General features: G+C 48.5%; 1 pseudogene; it reads left to right on the top strand.

Moving 5' to 3' along the window:
- LOC117355287 overlaps positions 1-17100 on the top strand; it is an 89051-nt pseudogene that overhangs the window by 11787 nt on the left and 60164 nt on the right.

The raw sequence follows: 17100 nt of genomic DNA, 5'->3' as shown, positions 1-17100 counted from the left end.
GGGAGGATGGGCTGGAGAGGGCTTCAATGGCTGGGAGGGTGTAAATGGGCTGGCATAGGTTTTGACGTAGATTTCGGCAGTTGGAATCCAAGCACATTACCAGGTAGAGCTTTGGATTCTTGTCCAGAAATAGCTAAGAAGAAAAAATTTAAATTGAATCAGATTGGGCATTCAGGCCTTTATCTGCCGTCATCTACTATATTACTATATAATAGCCAATTTGTTGATCAAATCGGCAAGGATTCTGGAAGACTGGAAAGTGGCGAATGTTACGCCGATCTTCAAGAAAGGTTCGAGGGGAGATCCGGGAAATTACAGACCGGTGAGTCTGACCTCGGTACCAGGAAAGATGGTAGAGGCGCTGATAAAGGACTGCATCATTGATCATCTTGACGGACATGATCTGATGAGGACCAACCAGCAAGGCTTCAGCAAAGGAAGATCTTGCTTGACGAACATGCTGCACTTCTTCGAGGGAGTAAACAGGCAGATACACAAGGGTGACCTGGTCGACATTGTATATTTGTATTTTCAGAAGGTATTCGATAAGGTTCTGCATGAACGACTACTTCGAAAATTTGCGAGCCATGGAATCGAGGGTGAAATACTCACATGGATTAAAAACTGGCTGGCAGATAAGAAACAGAGAGTGGAGGGTAAATGGGCAATACTTGGAGTGGAAAAGCGTCACGAATGAAGTGCCACAGGGTGTGGTGCTTGGACCCGTGCTCTTCAACATATTTATAAACGACCTAGAAATTGATACGACGAGTGAGGTGATTAAATTTGCAGATGATACAAAGTTATTCATAGTAGTGAATGCGTGACATAAGTACGCTGGAGAAATGCACCGCGATATGGCAAATGAGGTTTAACGTGGATAAGTATAAGGTGATGCATGTCAGTAACAAAAATTTTATATATGAATACAGAATATCCGGTGTGGTACTTGGAGAGAGACCCCCCCCCCAGGAAAGAGACTTGGGCATACTGATTGAAAAGTCGATGAAGCCGTCTGTGCAATGCATGGCTAGGAATGCTAGGAATGATAAAGAAGGGGATCACGAATAGATCGGAGAAGGTTATCATGCCATTGTACCGGGCCATGGTGCGCCCTCACCTGGAGTACTGCGTCCAGCACTGGTCACCATACATGAAGAAGGATACGGTACTACTCGAAAGGGTCCAGAGAAGAGCGACTAAAATGGTTAAGGGGCTGGAGGAGTTGCTGTACAGTGAGAGATTAGAGAAACTGGGCCTCTTCTCCCTTGAAAAGAGGAGACTGAGAGGGAACATGATCGAAACATTCAAAATACTGAAGGGAATAGACTTAGTAGATAAATACAGGTTGCTCACCCTCTCCAAGGTAGAGAGAGAACGAGAGGGCACTCTCTAAAGTTAAAAGGGGATAGATTCCGTACAAACGTAAGGAAGCTCGTCTTCACCCAGAGAGTGGTAGAAAACTGGAACGCTCTTCCGGAGGCTGTTATAGAGGAAAACTCCCTCCAGGTATTTAAGCCAAAGTTAGACAAGTTCCTGCTGAACCAGAACGTACGCAGGTAGGACTGATCTCAGTTAGGGCACTGGTCTTTGACCTAAGGGCCACCGCATGAGCGGACTGCTGGGCACGATGGGCCACTGGTCTGACCCAGCAGCGGCAATCCTTATGTTCTTATTACAGAGTACTGGTGAGCAATAACTACTCTACAGTATAAGGAGGTATTAGAGTACAGATGAGTAATAATAACTATAGAGGGTAAGATGTTATACAGCAGAGTAAAACAAATTAGTTATCTGTACGGAGAGCAGTATATAAGTCCTCACAAGTGGATGATGTCATCTGATGGAGCCCAGCGTTGGAAAAAGTTTAAAAAGCCACAGAAGTTTGTAGAGCTTTTGTGAGCTGCAGACCTTTAATCTATAATTCCTTAGCAACAGCAGCAGATGAATCCAGAGGCTAGTGGGATAGCGCACATCTACCAGCAGGTGGAGATATAGAGACTAGTGCTGCCCGATTCAGGAAAAAAATTTTCATTTGATTCGATTCAGCCTATTGAATCGATTTTTCGATTCGATTTTCCTGCCCAAGTGGGTGTTTTTTTCAAACATCCTCGTGGATTTATTTTATAGCCTCTTTACCCCTTTTATAGCCTCTTCACTCCCTTTGCCCTCTCCTTCCCACAATGGTCCTGTGGTGTAAACAAAATAAACAAAAAAGACTTTTCCTCTCTCTGTTAAATCCCAGCTCACGTTCACGGTCTAACACCACCTCTGGCAGGATACACATTTGAAATCTAACATATTGTAATAACAAAATATAACATAAAATTATTTTTTCTACCTTTTGTTGTCTGGTCATTATTCAAATCATTTTGGTCCCAGGCTCTGTTTGTCTTCTGATAACTTGCTTGCCGGTGTCTCCTGCCCATTTGTCGTTTTCTTCTTTCTCTGTGCTATCCATCCATCTTGCCATCTGTTCTCCCCTTCTGTTTCCCTTCCCTCCCCCGAGCTGGCATCTTTCCTTTTTTTTGTCACCATCCCCAGATCCATCTTTTCTAAACTATCCTTTCATCCTTCATCTCTCCCTTCTTCCCCACCACCCCAGGGTCCACCATCTCTTCCTTTCTCTTCCCACCTACCCTCCTATCCAGTATCTCTGTCTCCCCTCCGTACCATCCCTTGTGTCCAACTTCTCTCCTTTTCTGTTCCTTCCCTCTGTAACTTCCATTTTCCACCATCTCTCTTCCTCTCCTCTGTTTTAGACCCATTATTTCTTCCCCTCAAAGTCCGGCATATGCATGTCTCTTTGAACCCCCCTTCCCTCTCTCCCTCCCTCAATCCATGTATTTCTACACCAGGGCCCCCTTCCCCCGAAGGCCTGCATTGTCCCCCCTGAAGGCATGTACCCCACCCCTAAAGGCTTGCCTATCCCCTCTGAAGGACTGAACCCCCTCTGAAGGCCTGCACTACCCCTCTGAAGGCCTGTTAGTCCCCCCTGCAAGCCTGCACCCCCTGAAGGCCTGCACCTCCCCCCCTGAAGGTCATCCTCCCCCCTGCCACTGGAAGGCCTGCGTGTTCCCCTGACCTCCTGCACATCCATTTACATAATGCCAGCAGCGGAGCAGCCTGCAAAGAGGATCACTGGTACTTTAACGATCCTTGCAGGTTGCCATAGGCCTTCGGAACTGTCTTCCCTCTGCTGCAGTCCCGCCCCTCCTCTGACATCAGAGGTAGGATCACAGCAGAGTGAAGACAGCTCCTGAGGCCTATGGCAACCTGCAAGGATTGCTAAAGTACCAACGATCCTCTCTGCAGGCTGCTTCGCTGTTGGCATTAGATAAATGGATGCACAAGAGGCCAGGAGGGAAGCCAGATACCGCAGCACTTCCTGACTGACCCTCCTCCCTTGCCCTCTAAAGTTGGAGTGGCAGCGGCCAATCAACAAGAGGTAGCGCTGCCGATCCTGTTTGAGGGGAGAGGGAGGGTCAGTCACTGAATCAGGAGGCCGATTTTTTTTTTTTTTTGAATCGATTCACCCAAAGTAAATAGGTGAATCGATTCAAATCGTGAATCGGGCAGCACTAATAGAGACTGATTAACATGTGTCCCTCTTGGATGTAACTCCTCCTGTTCTTCAGTATTCTATATCTCCAGCAGGCGGATGGTTGCCGTTCCTCTGGCTCCTGGATTTTTTGCTGTGCTTGCCTGGTGATTCTTCTGTTGGGAACTGCTCTTCAGTGAGATAGGGGTGTCTGGCTGAGCGGTGCCGACTTTGTGGGTTACACCTGGGCCTCCCCAGGTCACTTCCCCACCCTCCCATCAGGGGATGTGAAGTGTGCCTGGATCTCTGGTTGCTTTTCTTTTTCCCCATACAAAACCCCCCAGAGAGTAGCGTGTGAGTAGCAGTGATATACTGGCAGTATACAGGCTGCAACTACCAGTCCTCCCTGAAGTTCTGGTGAAATTGGATAAGCAATGTGGTTAATTTCTTCAGGGCTACTGGTGGCTTAGATTCAGTAGTTTTAGTGTGGGCTTTCTGATGTTGACGGTCTCGGCGGTTTGATTGACTCAGTGTGATTGAATATGGCAACAGAGGCAGTCAAGTGATGTTTGCGCTGTGGGAAGCGCAGAATACCATCGGGTTTATGTTCAGCTGGATTTGTGGGTGTTACAGGAGAGGAAACCAATATGGTGCCGGAGACAGCAGACATTTCCCACGCGAAAGACGCGCGGCCCCGCTCTCCCGGGTGCAGTACGAAGCCTGGATGATGTAAGTGGGATATCCTCATTAGCGGGGACGGGCCCTATGGTGAGCGGTCTGTTGGACGGCAGGCCATGACGTTTTCCCCTGAGTTCATTGTGCTGTTGCACAAAGCCTTTCTTTTGCAGAGTTCTCAGCCTGTACTGCAAGAGGCTGCTGCTTGGGGAACTTCTGGAGCTCCAGCAGTGGGAAGTCATCCGCAGGTCGATGTGCAGGTTGCTAAGTGGTGGAGGGTGATGCCCTCGGATGGGGGGGACCCTCTGACTCCAGCCTTTTCTTTCTGCTTCAGGAGTCCCTGGAGGAGGGAGAAGTTGAGGATTTGGAGATAGAAGATTACCTGGTTAGGGAGATGGAGGACCCTATGGCGTTACATCTGTTCCATAGGGAGGAACTGGCATCCTTTATTTCAAAAGCATTGCAGGGGATGGGGACAGCTAACCCACTTATGGCAGGTACTAGAAAACCACCTAAAGCGTTTCCAGTTCATGAGGCCATGTAGGAGCTAATCTCGGCTCAATGGGATGTGCCGGAGTCCGGTCTCCGGGTGGCGAACACCATGCGACAATTGTATCCGGTGGCGCAGGATGAGCTTTGAGCAGTTTAAGATCCTGAAGGTGGACGCTTTGGTGGTGGTGACCAAAAGACTACCTTGCCGGTTGAGGGGTGTGTGACACTTAGACACCCAGGATCGGAAGATTGAGTCTTCGCTTCAGCTCTCTTTCGAAGTGGCAGCAGTCACATTGAAGGCTGCCTTGTGTAGTTCTTATGCAGCACACACGTATCTTCAATGGGTTCAACAGATGGCAGATGGGATGATGGAGTACGGGATGGCTCTCCCATCTGAATTTCCTGATGTGGAAACAGGTATGGCGTTTTTGGCAGATGCCTTATATGATGTTATTTGTGTTTCGGCGAAGCAGATGTTGCTTTCTCTGGTGGCTCGCAGGTCTTTGTGGCTACGCCATTGGGCGGCGAATGCGGCTTCCAAACTGCGACTTGTGCGCCTGCCTTTTAAGGGTCGACTTGTTTGGTGTGGATTTGGAAAAATTGGTGAAGGATTTTGGGGATTCCAAAACTCAGATTGCCAGAAGATAAACCTAAGGGAACCTTGCCTTCCCAAGCCCGAGCCAAATTTTTCTCCTGCTTACGGTTCCTCCTTTGCTTCCAGGCCTAAATCTCCGCAGTGAAATTCCTTTCATCCCAATGACGGGGCCTTGGCTTCCTCCGCCGTGCCTATTGGTGAGGGGGTTGGCGGAGTGGGTCAAAATTACATCTGATCAGTGGGTCTTGGACATCATTCGAGAAGGTTACAAATTAGAGTTTGCCTCTCCCGTCACAGATTCATTTTTTGTTTCCCTGTGAGCGGGGGTGGGCAAGCAGCAGTTGGTGCGCAGTTCCCTTCAGGTGTTTCTGGATCTTGGAGCAGTGGTTCCAGTTCCTCCAGAGCAGAGGGTCCAGGGGCAGTGTTCCATTTACTTCTGGATCTCAAGAGAGTCAATCAATTTCTAAATGTCAGGCATTTACATATGGAAAGTGTGAGGTCCATCATTGCGGCAGTTCAACCGGGGGATTCCTCCACCTCAAGGAGGCTTATCTGCACATTCCCATCTGGCCTCCTCACCACCGCTATCTACAATTTGCGATTCTTGGGCAGCATTACCAGTTTTGGGCAATGCCCTTCGGCTTGCCACCAGCTACGTGCACGTTTTCAAAGGTGATGGTAGTGGTGGCAGCATTCCTTCACAAAGAGGGTATTCGGGTTCACCATACTTGGACATTTGGTTGATTCATGCTTCTTCCCGTCAGGAGAGTTTGCGGGTAATGCAGAAGATGATTTTGCTTCTTCAGTCTCTGGGCTGGGTCATCAACTTTCCAAAGAGCTCACTGATCCCCTTATAGTCATTGGAACATCTGGGGATGAGGATCGACATGGCAGTAGGGAAAGTGTTTCTGTCCAGGGACTGGGGCGACAAGTTGCAGTCTCAGGTTCGCCTTCTTCGTCGGGCCCCAAGGTGGGCTCCATGGTGGCAGCTCTGGAGGTGGTGCCTTGGGTGCAATTCATATGAGGCTGCTTCAACACTCTCTTCTCATACTGTGCTCCCCGGTGTCTCAGAACTATGGTCGTTGTCTACAATGGACGCCTCGGGCCTCGTTCAGCATGGCGTGGTGGCTGAGTGAGACCAATCTGTTCAAGGGTATGCCCCTGGTGTTGCCAGAATGGATTGTGGTCACCATGGATGCCAGCCTGTCAGGAAGGGGGATGCAGTGCCTTCAGTTCTCAACACAAGGTGTGTGGTCTCAGGGAGGCTCAGTGGTCGATCAACCTTCTGGAATTGAGGGTGATCCGAGCTTTTTGGCCCTTGGTTCATGGGCGACCGACAAGAGTTCTTCGGACAGTGTCTCGGTGGTAGCTTATATCAACAAGCAGAGGGGTTCCCACAGTTCTCAGTTGGTGCGCGAAGCGATGATTCTGTTTCATTGGGAAGAGTCCCACTCTTGCTGGCAGCTCACATCACAGGAAAAACAAACGTGCAAGCAGACTTCTTCAGCAGACATCTCTTAGATCCCGAGGAGTGGGAACTGTCCCACGAGGTGTCCGAGCTCATTGTGCAAAGGTGGGGGGTCTTCCGGAAATGGATCTCATGGCATCAGTGCGCAATGCGAAGCTACCGCGGTTCTTCAGCAGGCACCGGGATCAGGGATCAGAGGGGGTGGACGCGCTGACTCTTCAGTGGCCTCTACGGCATCTTTATGCTTTTCCCCCCTGGCCAATGATCGGGTGGGTGCTGCATTGTGTAGCTCACTTTCAGGGCAAGGTGATCATGGTAGCTCCGGATTGGCCGCACCGGCCATGGTATGGAAATCTGATGGGTCTGTCGATTGGCGAACAGTTATAGTTCCCGTTGACGCCAGATTTACTCCACCAGGGGCCAATCAACATGGAAAATCTGTCCCACTTTGGGCTTATGGCCTGGCTCTTAAAGTGATGCACATTGGGAAGAATAACCTGAATCACAGTTACCAGGTGCTAGGGCCTACCTTAGGGATTAGAGCCTAAGAAAAGGATCTGGGTATCTTCGTAGACAATACGATGAAACCTTCTGCCCAATATGCGGTGGTGGCCAAAAAAGCAAACAGGATGCTAGGAATTATTAAAAAAGGGATGGTTAACAAGACTAAGAATGTCATAATGCCCCTGTATCGCTCCATGGTGCGACCTCATTTGGAGTATTGTGTTCAATTCTGGTCTCCTTATCTCAAGAAAGATATAGTGGCACTAGAAAAGGTTCAAAGAAGAGTAACCAAGATGGTAAAGGGGATGGAATTCCTCTCGTATGAGGAAAGACTAAAATGGTTAGGACTCTTCAGCTTGGAAAAGAGATGACTGAGGGGAGATATGATTGAAGTGTACAAAATCCTGAGTGGAGTAGAACAGGTACAAGTGAATCGATTTTTCATTCCTTCATAAAGAGGGCATGAATCCAAAGTATCCTGCCCTGAGTCCATTTGAGTGGTTTTCATGCAAAAATGAAGCTTGTAGAGGAAAAAGAAATCTTCTAATCCAATTGGGAAAATCTAAGATGGCCGCCATGGGTATAATTTTTAAAAGACAATAGTCCGGGAAAAGCACAGGAACCCCTAAAATGTGATTTTAGGGGTGGGGAACTGTCCAAAACTCACTTTTGGAGAACCCCCCCCCCCAAATAAATAAATAAATAAATTCTAAACAGGCTGGTAGCTTTGTACTCACTGTGCCATGCTTATGATGGAACTTGTAGGAAAGGATGCTGAAACAGCTTACATGGCGATCCTCTGTCTCAACAAGTCTCACACTGTTGATGTTCTGACTGCCCCACAGCTGGAACACACACCGCGCATGCGACCTGGCCGAGGAACGCAGTCGGCCCTGAACCCGGATACTCCTGCATAGAGCCACACAGCCTGTGCTCAAACCCATTAGTGTACACACCTGCGAGCTCCCAAGGAAACGGTCCTTGAGCTCTGATTCGAAAATGCAGGCTGACCAGAAGGTGCACTGCCAGGCAGCCAACCCCCTGGAAACAGACTTTCCTCAGAGTCTCTGATCCCATGCAGCCAGCCACGGGGAACTTATGTAGCACGAAGATGTGAAGTGTGAACCAAAAGACTGACTTTAAAGAAAAATAAACATGAGCAGAAAAGATTAGCACCAACTGAATACCTGAAGACAGTCCTGAGGTAAAAGGGAAGGGGCTAAAAGATGATGTAAATGAAGCTTCTACAAGCAGTCTTGGGATGGGAGATGAATAACCCACTTGTCTAGGAATAGCTCTCTATAGTTACTAATGCACAATTACCATCTTTTGTTTCTATCCAGCAGATACTGAGGCAATACAGGAGACGAAGAGGGAGGAGAATCAAGAAAAATGTCTTCCAGAAAATGAACCCATCCCAAGACAACCAGGAAATGTCAGTGAGAATATTTCTCAGAGGAATGAGTGTCGAAACACAAGGAATTATCAACAGGAATCAGAGAAGAAGCCGAGAGACCCTGCAAGAGACTCCCTGGATACAGTCACTGAGGATGAGAAAAGTGACAGGGAACTCACAACCATCCCTGAGCTCCAGAGAGAAGAGAGACCCTTACGAAATAAAAACAGTGACCAAATGGCTTTTCAACTCCACCAGGAAAAGAAGAAAGGGAAGAAATCTATTCTGCGCGACACCGCTGGAAAAAGCCTTGGTAAGATATATAATTTATTATTGTTCAAGAGAATCCGCCCCAGGGTGAGACCCTTTTTGTGTTGTCGGGGTAGAAAAGGTTCCAAATGAAAGGTGAAGCTGAAATACAGCAGAGAACGCATGCAGAAGGGAAACCTTGTACGTGTAGTGAATGTATCAAAGCATTAATTCCTAGGGATGGGAGCACCAAAAATTTGTTTTTTTGTTTTGTTTTAGTTTTCTGGATTTTTGTTTCAGGAGCAATATCGGCAAGAGTGTGAACTATTTGGAAATGTGGCACACTCTTAGGAAAAAGGGGCCCTTGTTTCTGATGGTGCTCCAGTGGGTCACACGTGTGCAGGATTTGCAAAGAAGACACACTATTACTGGTGAACCAAAAGACACCAACGGCCTCTTTTACATAGCTGCACTAACAACCCCGAAGCCCATAGAGATTTAAAGAGCTTTGGGGCTGTTGCCGCGCAGCTTTGTAAAAGAGGCCGCAAATGTCTTTTTTCTGCTTGCTTTAGTTTAATGACGTGGGATATGTCCTGGGCTTTTCCATGTCATTGTCATCCCTTTTAATTCCACGTCAGAGAACACACTAGGAAAACTACCGAGTGCACAAAACCTCCTAATTGGAAGCATTTCTTAATGAAGATCCTAAAAATAACCATGACTATAGACTGAAGCTGAGAAAAGCATCCTTCAGCATATTTTAAGCAGGAGGAGAGGCTGCCCATGACTTAGACCAGGGGTGCCCACACTTTATCCCAAGACAAGCAGGCAGCATATTCTCTACATGTGGGTGACATCATCCATGGAGCCCCAGAAAGTATTTCTTCACAGAGAGAGTGGTTGATCATTGGAACAAGCTTTCAGTGCAGGTGATCGAGGCAGACAGTGTGCCAGACTTCAAGAATAAATGGGATACCCATGTGGGATCCCTACGAGGTTCAAGATAAGGAAATTGGGTCATTAGGGCATAGACAGGGGGTGGGTAAGCAGAGTGGGCAGACTTGATGGGCTGTAGCCCTTTTCTGCCGTCATCTTCTATGTTTCTATGTAGCGGACAGCCTCGCAAGCAAACTTGCTTGAAGATCTTCAAAGTTTGCGAGAACTGCACCGCGCATGCGCAAGTGCCCTCCCGCCCGAGTCAGGGCGCGCGTTTCCTCAGCGTGGCCTCAGTTCTTAGTTTTCCATGGAGCCAGAAAGCCCTGTCTCTCAGCTCTGCGCGTAATCTAAGTGCCTTCTTGCACCACGGCTTGCTTTATTGTTTTTGATTGTTAGTCACTGTGCTGCACGTCTTTAAAAAAAACCCCAAAACTTTTTCTTTGTTATTTTCTTCCATCGTTCGCTTTGGGGGACCCCAGGCTTCAACCAGGCCGCCTGGCTTCGTTCGGCCGGCGGGTCTTTCTTCCCTTATGTCCTGGCCTGTCACCGATTTTAAAAAGTGCATGCAGTATGGTCAAGTGATCTCTATTACCGACCATCATCGTTGGTGCATTCAGTGCCTGGGCTCTGACCACCGAACTGAGTCCTGCCCGCGCTGTGCCACTCTCCAACCACGGGCCCTCTTAGGCAGCGTGCCCAGATCCTTGAGCTCTTTGGCACTATGGAGCAGCCGGAGATCCAGACCTCAGCCCCGGTAGCAGCCTCGAGGACCTCGACCTCAATCAAGTCGCCCTCGGCCTCAAAGGCCCCGTCTGCCGTGCCTGTTAAGGCCCCGTCCTCGGGTAAGTCTCCTCTTCCTCCTTCAGGTTCCCTACTGAAGAAGCCTTCCACAGAGTCTCAGGCGACCCAGGCAGTGAGTGCAGTCATGCCAGGTTTTACGAGACCTCCCTCCAAGCATAGGGAATACTCTTCCTCAAGGTCACCCTCATTGGAGCGCACTGCTTCACCTGTCCAACCAGCTCCATTGGTCTCGGTGCCTATGTTTGAGGATATGCTCAAGGCCATCCTGACCACGCAAATTTCCTCCGTCTTGGCCCAGCTGATCCCTGCCTCGATCCTGCTCCCTGCGAGCCAGCCTGAGCATCCTGCTGTGGCTCCTCGGGACAAGCCTCGCCGGTCCTGCCAGTTGTCCTCAAGTGACTCTTCTCCACATCCTTCTAGGCCTGAGTCGCTGGCTGTTAAGCCTCGATTAAGGCACCATTCTAAACGTGCCTCATCCTCGAGGCACCTGCCTTCCAAGCGGCTGAAGGACTCCCCTCCTCGGAGGGGACGGTCTCCAGTGCCTTGAGTCTCGAGGTCTGTCGAGGCCTCCATGCAGCCTGGGCTTGGGTCTCGACCTCGGCAGTCTTCCACGCCTCCTCGGTCTCCGAGTCGAGGAAAATCAAGGTTGAGGACCCGTTCCGGAGGGTTCCTTCCTCCCAAGGCTCTCCGAGGCTTGCCCCGCAGTTTTCCGTTTCTCGGACTCCGGGGTCTTCTCCTTCGAGGCAGCTCAAGCATAGGCATTCTTCGACTCCGCCGCTGTCTCTTAGCAGAGCCTCCTCAGTGTCCCTGGACACGGATATGCCTGCTCAATATTCTAGGGAGGCTTCCCCCTCCTTCTCAGCTGCTCCGAGGTCCAGACCCTCCTCACCTCCTGAGGGGCCTTCCTCTTCCAAGGCTTCCTCCTTTACCAAGTTCGTCTTTGACATGGGTAAGGCTCTTCAGCTGGATCTCCAGTCTGAATCCAGGTATACCCCGGAATATTTGGCAAAGATGGAGCTTCCTTATCTGCCCAGAGAATCTCTGTGTCTCCTGCTGAATCCGGTCTTGAAGCAGACTTTCTTCAGGAATCTGGGGACACTGAATGCCATTCCTGCTATCCTGTCCAAAATGGAATCTCGCTATCGGACGGTCCTTTGCAAGGGTTTGAGAAGGCGCAGCTGTCCCATCAGTCCTTGGTTGTGGAATCTTCTTTAAAGAAGTCTCATCCATCCAAGGTCTACGCTGCTTTCCCCCCGGGCAGGGAGGGGCGTACCATGGACAAGTTTGGATGTCATCTGTACCAGAACTCGATGATGGCAAACAGGGTCCTCAACTATAATTCAATTTTACATCCTACTTCAAACATTAAGACCATGCCGTCTTTCCATTCCGATTTGGCGGCTCACCGCCTGCCGGAGTTCCGCCAGCTCTAGGAGACTCTTTCTCAGATTCGTCTCTTTAGGGTTACAGCCTTTGCTGTGGCTATGCGTCGCTTGGCCTGGCTGCGCATAGTGGACATGGACCCCCAACTTGCAAGATTGTCTGGCAAATCTTCCTTGCTTGGGCAATGAGCTGTTCAAAGACTCCATCGAGGCGGCTACCAAACGCCTCTCAGAGCATGAGAGGTCCTTCGCCTCCCTGGTATGACCTAAGACGAAGGCTCCTCTTGCTAAGCCATCTCCTCAGCGCTATTCCCAGAAGTCTACGCCGGCATTTTCCCGCCCGCTGCCCAGACGTTAGCAGCAGCAGAGGGGCTCCCAAAAACCTCAGACCCCTGCTGCAGCTAAACCAGCACCGTCCTTTTGACAATCCCAGTCAGAACATAATGCCCCCTTACGTCCAGCAACCTTCTCTCCTGCCCTTAGGAGGTAATCGCAGTCTTTTTTGTCATCAGTGGGAGCTGATTACATCTCACCATCATCCGGGAGGGATACTCGCTTCAATTCCTGCAAGTACCACCAGACCTGCCTCCAAGAGAGTGTCCTTCCAACAGGTCGCAACTTCCCCTTCTTCGGGAGGCTCTGGCTCTCTTTTGCCTCCGGTCTGTTGAGGAGGTCCCTTTGTGTCAACGGGACATGGGGTTTTACTCCTGTTATTTTCTAGTCCCCAAGAAGACCAGGGACTTGCGTCCTATTCTGAATCTAAGAGCACTCAACAAGTTTCTTGTCAAGGAAAAGTTTCGCATGCTCTCTTCCCACGTTGTACCCCCTGATGGACGAGGGGGATTGGTTAGGCTTGCTGGATCTCAAAGAGGCTTACACTCAACATCCCAATTCATCCAGCCTCTCACAGATTTCTGAGATTTCGGGTAGGAAATCTCCACCTACAGTACAGAGTTCTCCCTTTCGTACTCGCCTCATCCCCAAGGGTCTTCACGAAATGCCTCGTTATGGTGGCAGCAGCCCTGCGAACGCAGGATCTTCAGGTGTTTCCATACCTCGACGACTGACTTATTATTGCAACGACCCAAGCAACAAAAGAAAAAAAATACAACACAGTCTGCAGTGAATAAAGCACAAGCCTAAACAAGGAAAACTGCAGACAGATGTACAAAGATGCAGGCTAAATCATGAATGCGGCTAATGTTACCACCTTGAACCAAACCAAAGGACCCGACACGGTTCGTGTTTCGGTAAACACACCTTCCTCAGGGGTGAAAAAATGAGGATTTAAGAGTGTCTCATTATCGTTGCTGTTAATCTTACAGGCTAAGTTTTTTTGTTTGCGGTTGTATATGATACCTTAATCACCTGGGACCCCTGAGGAAGGCGTGTTTACCGAAACACGGACCGTGTCTGGTCCTTTGGTATGGTTCAAGGTGATAACATTAACCGCATTCGTGATTTAGCCTGCATCTTTGTACATCTGTCTGCAGTTGTCCTTGTTTTGGCTATTGCAACGACACAACAGACTATTACGTTCCTTCAAAGTCTGGGTTCGAGATAAACTTCCCCAAGTCCCAGTTGTGTCCTTCTCAATCTCTCCAGTTCATCGTAGCTGTACTGTACACGCTTCACCTCTGCTCGTTCCTGCCTCGACCTCGTCAGGATGCCCTCATTCGCCTTTGCCAGATTGTGTCTCTTCTGGCCTCCACAGTTCATGTGCCTCCTTTTTCCAGACTTCACCTCCGAGTTCCTCAGTGGACCCTGGCATCGCAGTGGCGACAGGATCGAGATCCCGTCTCTCAACACATTGCAGTGACTCCTTTGTTGAGACAGTCTCTCCGCTGGTGGAGGCTCTCTTCCAATCTTTCCAGAGGTTTTCTGTTTCACGTGCCCCCTCAGCAGAAAGTCCTTATGACAGACTCTTCTACCTACGCTTGGGGGGCTCACCTTGACGGTCTCCGTATTCAAGGCCATTGGTCCAGCACGGATCGTTGCTGTCACATCAATCTGTTGGAGCTCCTAGCCATTTTCAACGCTCTAAAAGCCTTTCATCATCTGCTTCGCGACCACGTGGTGCTGGTTCGGACTGACAACCAGGTGGTCATGTATTATGTCAACAAACAGGGAGGTACAGGATCCTTGTCTCTGTGCCAGGAAACTCTGACGATTTGGAATTGGGTGATACGCCACAATATCTTTCTCAGAGCGGTCTACATTCAGGGCCAGCAAAACTTTCTGGCAGACAAATTGAGCCACCTTCTGCAACCTCACGAATGGACGCTCAATTCCTCGACTCTGCATCAGGTGTTCGATCGGTGGGGGACTCTGCAGATAGATCTGTTTGCGTCCCTCCTCAACCACAAGTTGCTTATTTTCTGCTCCAGGATTTACTCTCCTCACTGACTCGAGGTGGATGCTTTCTTTCTGGATTGGACAAACCTGTTTCTAGATGCATTCCCTCTATTCCCTCTGATTCTGAAGACTCTTGTCATACTCAAGTCAGCTCACGCCACCATGATTCTGATAGCTCCTCAGTGGCCCAGGCAGATGTGGTTCTCCCTTCTACTTCAACTAAGTGCCAGGGAGCCTCTGCTTCTATCTGTTTTTCCTTCTCTGCTTACTCAGAGTCAAGGTTCTCTGCTTCATCCCAACCTGCAGTCTCTACACTTAACAGCTTGGTTCCTCTCGACATGATTGCCTCATTCCAGTTTTCACAATCTGCACAGGATGTTCTCGACGTTTCTCGGAAAAGGTCCACTAGGCAATGTTACAATCAAAAGTGGACTAGATTTTCTTCTTGGTGTGCTACACATCACAAGGAGCCACAGTCTACCTCCTTGTCTTCAGTGCTGGATTATTTGCTGCACTTGCCTAGGGCTGGTCTCAAATCAACATCTATTCGAGTCTGCCTTAGTGCCATCACGGCTTTTCATCAGCCGGTTGACGGCAAACCTCTGTCTGTTCATCCTGTGGATTCCCGGTTCATGAAGGGTCTTTTCAATGTCTATCCTCCGCTCAAACCTCCTCCGGTGGTTTGGGATCTCAATGTGGTCCTTGCTCAGTTAATGAAACCTTCTTTTGAGCCGATTGATAGGGCTCATTTGAGGTATCTCACTTGGAAAGTCGTGTTCTTTATTGCTCTCAAGTCTGCTCGCATGGTTAGTGAGCTGCAAGCTTTGGTTGCGGACCCACCTTTCACAGTTTCCCTCATGATAAGGTAGTCCTCCGTACCCATCCTAAATTCTTACCTAAAGTGGTTTCGGATTTCCACCTCAACCAATCTATTGTTCTTCCTGTTTTTTTCCAAAGCCTCATTCTCATCCTGGACTGTAAGCATGTGTTGGCTTTCTAGTTGCAACGCACTCAAGCTCATCGGACTGCTCCTCAACTTTTCATCTGTTTTGATCCGAACAGGTTGGGGCATCCTGTTTCTAAGCGAACCATCTCCAACTGGTTGGCTGCTTGTATCTCTTTCTGCTTTGCTCAGGCTGGTCTCCCTCTGCAGGGTCGAGTCACAGGGCATAAGGTCAGAGCGATGGCAGCGTCTGCAGCTTTCCTCAAATCAACTCCTATTGAGGAAATCTGCAAGGCTGCCACTTGGTCCTCGGTTCATACATTCACCTCTCACTACTGTCTGGATACTTTTACCAGACCTGATGGCCATTTTGGCCAGTCTGTTTTGCACAATCTGTTCTCCTAAATTGCCAACTCTCCCACCGTCCCTTTCTGGTTAGCTTGGAGGTCACCCACATGTGAAGAATATGCTGCCTGTTTGTCCTGGGATAAAGCACAGTTACTTACCGTAAAAGTGTTATCCAGGGACAGCAGGCAGATATTCTCGCAACTTCCCCTGGTTGGCTTCTCTGCTAGCTATTTGAACTGAGGCCACGCTGAGGAGACGTGCGCCCTGACTCGGGCGGGAGGGCACTCGCAAACTTTGAAGATCTTCAAGCAAGTTTGCTTACAAGGCTGTCTGCTACAGGGCTCCGTGGATGACGTCGCCCATATGTAGAGAATATCTGCCTGTTGTCCCTGGATAACACCTGTTACGGTAAGTAACTGTGCTTTTTTGGCTTGCGAGCTACTTTTAAAATGACCAAGTCAAAATGATCTGCCAACAATAAAATTTTAAAAAAGATAAAGCACACTGTACGCACAGAAAATATTAATTATCATTTGTATTCAGGGTTTTTTTCAGAGGTCAAGGCAGATGACTTTATGCAATGTCACCTCAGTAACAACTATGCAAAAATAGACAAATATACCCCTTCCCTTTTACTAAACCGTAGGGAGTTGCGCTGAATGCCCCACGTTGCTCTCAATGCTCATAGGCTCCCTGCGCTAAAAAACACTATCGTGGTTTAGTAAAAGGGGACCATAGTTCAAAATATAGACAGCAGATATGAATTCTCAGAACGGACACATTTTGATCACTAAATTGAAAATAAAATCACTTTTCCTGCCTTTGTGGTCTGGTGATTTCATGAGTCTCTGGTTGTACTTCCTTCTTCTGTAAAGCCAATATTTCTTTCTTTCTGCCCCTCCCCTTTTCTTTTTGTCTTTCTGTCTCTCTTTCTTTATCCTGAAATATTGTTGAATTGTTTCGACACAATAGGACTTTCAGGAAGGGCCTGGCACTGTTTTCAAAGGTTGTTTTTTTTTTAAGAAAAGATCTTATCAAGTGATTTGTGACGATAACTATTCTCATTCATGGAGCAACCCATCTGGTGTGCCCCAAGGTTCTCCGCTATGGCCTACCTTATTCAACATCTACATTTCCCCTTTAGGACATTTCTTACAGAGTTTAAATGTAAAATTTTATATATACGCAGATGACCTTTCTATTTAAATCTCTCTAAATAATTTTACCACTGAAATTTTAAACCAGATATCTTCTATTATGACTCAGACAGAACAGTGGACAATTAATTTCAAACTGAAACTCAATACGGAAAAGACCAAACTTTTCTTGGCTAGTCCCAACGACAAAATAACAAACTCATGGCTTCATCTTAATGGTCATGACTACCGATTATTAAATCTATCAAAATTCTGGGA

Source organism: Geotrypetes seraphini, chromosome 2 (genome assembly GCF_902459505.1).
Source record: "Geotrypetes seraphini chromosome 2, aGeoSer1.1, whole genome shotgun sequence".
Classification (NCBI taxonomy): Eukaryota; Metazoa; Chordata; class Amphibia; order Gymnophiona; family Dermophiidae; genus Geotrypetes; species Geotrypetes seraphini.
This window is presented reverse-complemented; position numbering and strand designations above follow the sequence as displayed.